Source organism: Dermochelys coriacea, chromosome 8 (assembly GCF_009764565.3).
Source record: "Dermochelys coriacea isolate rDerCor1 chromosome 8, rDerCor1.pri.v4, whole genome shotgun sequence".
Lineage (NCBI taxonomy): Eukaryota > Metazoa > Chordata > Testudines > Dermochelyidae > Dermochelys > Dermochelys coriacea.
In genome coordinates, this window is record NC_050075.1 from 96,148,234 (window position 1) to 96,154,233 (window position 6,000).

Sequence of the window (6,000 nt, forward strand, 5' to 3'; positions counted from 1 at the left end):
ATTATGTGTTTCTACCACCAAAGAGGCCTTGATCCTAGCATTTCTAGGTGCTACTATATAAAAACAAATAATAACTGCACATATCTGTATCCTGGCTGATAGAAGACGGACTAATAAGGGAAATGGAGTAGTGGTTGGCTGACAACACACAGGACAGAAATATAACTTGAGATCTCATATACTGTTAAGTATAAAGAGACTAGGAAGGATCTGGGGGGCTGAAATTCTAAAACCTTTGGCATAAGGCTTAGAAGCAGTTCAAAACAACTAATTAAATTCTGGTCTGCTTAATCAGAGGTATTGAACACCAGTCAGAAGAAATTATTCCAGCATTTTGTAAGGTGCTGTTTGAAGCCATGCTTAGCATCTCAGTCTCACTTCTCATCTTCTTATGAGGAAAGGAAAAGAACATACGTAGAGAATAGCGAGGGTACAGCAGATGGTGACCAGAATGATTCAGGGACTTGAGGAACTAGTTGAAATGATAGTGGTGTTCTTTGGAAAAGAAGACACCTCATTTACAATGTATGCAACGTAACGTTCTGAATGAAAAATTCTGCAAGGCTACCTGAGCTCTTGCAAAGACGAAGAGATTGTGAACTAAAATAGGATCCTAAATAAACATGAGCTCCTATATATAATATATTCTAAATGATTGTTGTGAAGGCCAAGTGTATAAAAGGGTTCAAAAAAGAACTAGATAGTCATGGAGGATAGGTTCAACAATGGCTATTAGCCAGGATGGGCAGGGTGCAAAACCATGCTCTGAAGTGTCCTAGCCTCTGTTTGCCAGAAGCTGGGAATGGGGGACAGAGAATGGATCACTTGTTGGTTACCTGTTCTGTTCATTCCCTCTGGGGCACCTGGCACTGGCCACTGTCGGAAGACAGGATACTGAGCTAGATGGTCCTTTGGCCTGACCCAGTATGGCCATTCTTATGTTCTTTATATGTAACACAGTGTTTTCCAAACTTGGGACACCGCTTGTTCAGGGAAAGCTCCTGGCGGGCCCACCCAGTTTGTTTACCTGCTGCGTCCGCAGGTTCGGCCAATCGCGGCTCCCACTTGTCGCGATTCGCTGTGCCCGGCGAATGGGGGCTGCGGGAAGTGGCGCGGGCCAAGGGACATACTGGCCGCCGTTTCCCACAGCCCCCATTGGCCGGGCACAGCGAACCACGGCCAGTGGGAGCCGCGATCGGCCGAACCTGCGAACGTGGCCAGTAAACAAACCGGACAGGCCGCCAGGGGCTTTCCCTGAACAAGTGGCATCCCAAGTTTCGGAAACACTGATGTAACAGATTATAGGCTACAACTGATACATGTAACATAGTGGTGGTATGTAATAGAGGGAAATAGTTCCTTTCACAACCACATATTTTCTGATGCTCCCTCACTTCAAGGTTGCCTTTATATAATGCCTTTCTGCAGATGGCCCTTTAAATCTGGCTGAGCCAAACAGCTACAACCCTAACCTTTTGGGCCAAAATCATTGGAAACAGTGAAGATGGTAACATGAAGATAACATATAATGAATGCTGGGACATAAATGGCTGACGTGTAGGGAAAAAACTCAATATGCCTCACGTCAATAGGGTTAAAGTGTGGACAAAGGATCTTAGTGAAAAGAAAGGCCTAAAAGAGGTTAAAATCTATAGCTGTGGACAAATGCTTTACAATTAGAAAATTATACCTCCTGAGGTAGATATGGAATTATATAATGAAACTGAAAGAAGAAAAGAAGTGTTAAATGTGCAGGAAGAGTGGGAGAAGCATTGTGTATTCCTACACTCAGAATCAAGAAAGCTGTATGGCTATCAAATTTTGTAGCCATTTTGATGGCTGAACTGGCAGGGATAATGCTTATATTAAATTGGGTCAGAGATGTACACCCAACTGCCATGGTCATCTTGTCTGATTCCTTATCAGGACTACTGCCAATCAGAAATAGCCCTTCAGATAGCAGAAATGATACACTTAATGCAATATTACTGTTAACAACAAATTGACACAGTTGGATGTAATCACAGTACAGTAGAACTTCAGAGTTACAGACACCAGACTTATGAATGGACCGGTCAAAAAGTTTACTATGCAGAAGAAAGTTCAAAGCTGCATTAAGTCAATGGTCAATTGTAAACTTTTGAAAGAACAACCATAACGTTTTATCCAGTTACCAACATTTCAGAGTTGCAAACAATCTCCATTCGGAGGTTCTACTGTAATAGCACACGTAGGGGTAGTAGGCAATGAGCCAGCAGACAAAGAGGCAAAAAATGCTGTTAAAAAGGAGCGAGCTGATTTAGAGATTCCCTTTAAATAAAGTGGAGTTTAAAAATCTAATTAAAAATTAGCTAACAGAGGAATGGAAGAAAACACAGGCAAAAGAAACAAAGGGGAAACGATTCCGTGAAACATGCCCAAGAGTGGAAAATGCTGAGATACTCCAAGACCCTGAGAGAAAGCATGAAGTGGCTCTATTTGGAATTTGAAATGGCCATTGTGGCTTAAATAGTAATTTGTTTCCAATAAACAAAGGCAAAGATGGATTATGTGGGAGGTGCAAGGTCCAGGAAATGGTTGATCATCCCAGTTGAGTGTGCAAAGCATTTACCATTGAAAGGGGGTATTTATAAGAAAAACTTAGAAGCTTTCCAGTATCAAAATTTCTCTGCAATGCCCAGTAAGAGCATCAGAAAAATGGGGCCCTATAAAAAAAGCAATATTGAAATTCTTCAAGAACACTGGGAAAGGTGACAGATTTTAATTCTTGAATTGTGCTTAGCGGCCATGGACTCAGCTAGGGAGTCTGCTGTGCCATGAAACACAAGAAGTAGAAGTTACAACCCTAGAATGCATCCGATGAAGTGAGCTGTAGCTCATGAAAGCTTATGCTCAAATAAATTTGTTAGTCTCTAAGGTGCCACAAGTACTTCTTTTCTTTTTGCGGATACAGACTAACACGGCTGCTACTCTGAACCCTAGAGAGGCCATTTTGCAACTGGGAACTGCTGCTCCTTGTGTCTTCTTCTCTTTCTCTCACGCAAGTACACTGAATTCCAGTCTTGCTTTTGCCCTTCTTATTCGTAAGGCAATGGCACATTCTCATAGCATTCTCAACTCTTTTAAAAGGAGGGAAGAGAAAGGTGTGCAACATGGCAGCAGGTTCAAGAGAGGCAGCCGAAACCAAGAGCAGTGGACTTCAGAGAAAAGCAGCTAAAATGATTAGTTTCAGAGTAGCCATGTTAGTCTGCATTCGCGAAAAGGAGAAGGAGAGGAAAAAGAACAAGTACTCCTTTTCTAAAATGATTAGAGCATTTTTAAGCAGACCTGTTGCTTTCATTATTTAAAACCAAGCAAGGCCCTAGAAAATACCCAACAAGGAAAAACCTGTGCTAGGGAAATAACTGAGCTTTTCCTAGATTCACCAGAGCTTGACTGTACATGAGACAATTGATACAGGCTTACATGACCATGCTAGATACACTTGCTGGCCTTCAGTCTTTGATTTCCTGTTTAAACTTTATAGAGCTACTGAAGTACGTTTCATATCTATGATAAAACGTTATTTCAATTAGTCGCCTTCCAATTTTTATTGGCAGTTGTGTCCAGAATTCTGGTTTATAAGCTGATGTGATCATTAGGCTGTAGAAGTGGGAAAACTAAGGGAGGAGTAGGCGGCTGCCTTCCGCACTAGATGAAATCATAGCCATCATCAGGGACAGCTCAATGAAAAGCATGCTGCAGTAATCCACTATGGGGTGACAAAGGTGTGGCTAATCAAGGCAAAGTCTCTGTCTGACACCTTCTAGCCAAGCACAGCTGAAATGACATAGCTTAGCTGTACTTCCAGAAGCAACCCAGCATTGGATAAAACCTCAGGATTGGAATCTTTAGAAATAAACAGCAGGCACACACTTGAAGATACATTACTTCTGTCATTGCCTCTTTGCTCCAAGCAGCCAATATTATTCCTGTTGTATCCCAGCTGAACTTCAGCCAACTAGTTCCCATCTGTACCCCAGTTTTGCTAGACACTGAGATAGTGTTCAGGTCCAATGAAGCAGCAATGTAGAGGTGACTGTACCTGCTGTATCTTCTGATGGCAAACCATCTTGCTATTTGCCCTAGTGGCCTAAACAGGGAGGGTGGTAGATAGAATCTTGCAGCACTGCACATGAGACCCTGGGGCAGATGACCAATCGCACCTGGCTATTCTGTCCAGTGAAAGAGAAAATGGGAATGTACTCAAGGGCAACTTAATCTGTCCTTGCAGACCTGCCTCTCAATCTATTCCAGGATCCAGAGGCTTGTCAGCAATACCTCACAGTTGACAGCATCAAGGGCAGTTGATGAATCTGAAAAATTCAATATGGAAATGTTATATGTGCCATCACCAGGAGATCAATGAAGGCTCCATATCACACCAAAAACTGGTGGAAAAGGCTCAAGGAAATCCAAGTCCAGTTTTTGTCTATGTTGCTTCACCATCTTCTTGGTAACTTTTCCCCCCAAAAAGATTGTCAGCAGCAAGCAGTGGGGCTGTTTTGGATTGTTTGTTTGAGCAAGGGAAAAAACAGTCTTTTGTTGAAGGGCTCCTAGCACTTGTTCTCCTAAGGGGAGGTGTTGAGGCTCTCCACCTACAATGTCTCCCCCTAGATCCGCAGGGTGTGTCTCAATCACCAGTCGAAACCAGAAGCTCCCCTACCAACTCAAGAACAGTAAACAAAACTGGATGACACAGAGCTACTCCCCCACAAACAGATCTGGTCCCAGTCAGAACTATCTGATCAGCAAAGGATAACGCTTTTTAGCAAGGAACACTGAGCCCTGTGGCTGAGCGAAGGTAGCCTGGATTCACCAGGCTGTCCACTCCCAGGCACAGTCTGCTAGACTGTCCTCTGGGGGACCTGTTTGAAAAGACTCAGCAACAGCCTTGGGGGGAGGGATAGCTCAGTGGTTTGAGCATTGGCCTGCTAAACCCAGGGTTGTGAGTTCAATCCTTGAGGGGGGCCATTTAGGGATCTGGGGCAAAAACCGGGGATTGGTCCTGCTTTGAGCAGGGGGTTGGACTAGATGACCTCCTGAGGTGTCCTTTCCCACCCTGATCACACAGCACTGTAGAATAAAAAGGGGGCACTGCAAGGAGTTTAGTGAGGCAGAACCTGAGCCAACCAATCAGATTGCTGGGATGCCTATTACTCACTGATAAGAGTTAAATTATAAGACTCCATTCAGGAAAGCAAATTATGCTTTGAAGAAAACCTGCATGCTTACGGCTAAAGAGTCTGAGGGGCTACATTGCACTAGAGCTGTTCTCAAATCAAAATTCAGCGGAAGAGTGAGAATCTGTTACTCTATTGAAACAACATATTATTGTCAGGTAAAATGATTTAGCTTTGCTCCAGTCACTTCTTACGTGGACACCACCACCTCAGGAGGTGTGTAGCTTTACTGAATGCCTTAAACCAGCCAAGAGCGGCAGGTCTCATGTAAAACACTGTTGACTTGAGTGGTGTTTTGTGAAATTAGATTTCAAGTTAAAGCAAAGATCTATTTAATTTTTTTTACAATGCTTCCAGGGGCATTTACAGTTTTTGTTACTTTAACCAGATCATAGCACATTGTAGAGAGATTTTTTTTTTTAAATATTGCTATTCAAAATGTTTGAGGCCCTGATCATTCAAGTACTGACATGCACAAACAATCCCATTTGTTCCAATGGAACTATTGCAATTACTCCTGAATGTAAGTATTTGCAGGACTGGGGCCTTGGTTACTGCCTACCTTGCAGACGTTTTGTGAGACTTGATGATGCTGAGTTTGCAAGAGCAATTGGACTGCTCATGTGCATAAAGTTATTAAAATGTGTAAGTGTTTTCAGGATTAGGGCCAATGTTTGTAAAGTGCAAATGATAATTGTTAATATTTTATTCCGAAAAACTCGTTAACCAGCTTGAAGTGCTATAGACTTTGAAAGCAGGTTTCTGGCTCTTGTTTGGA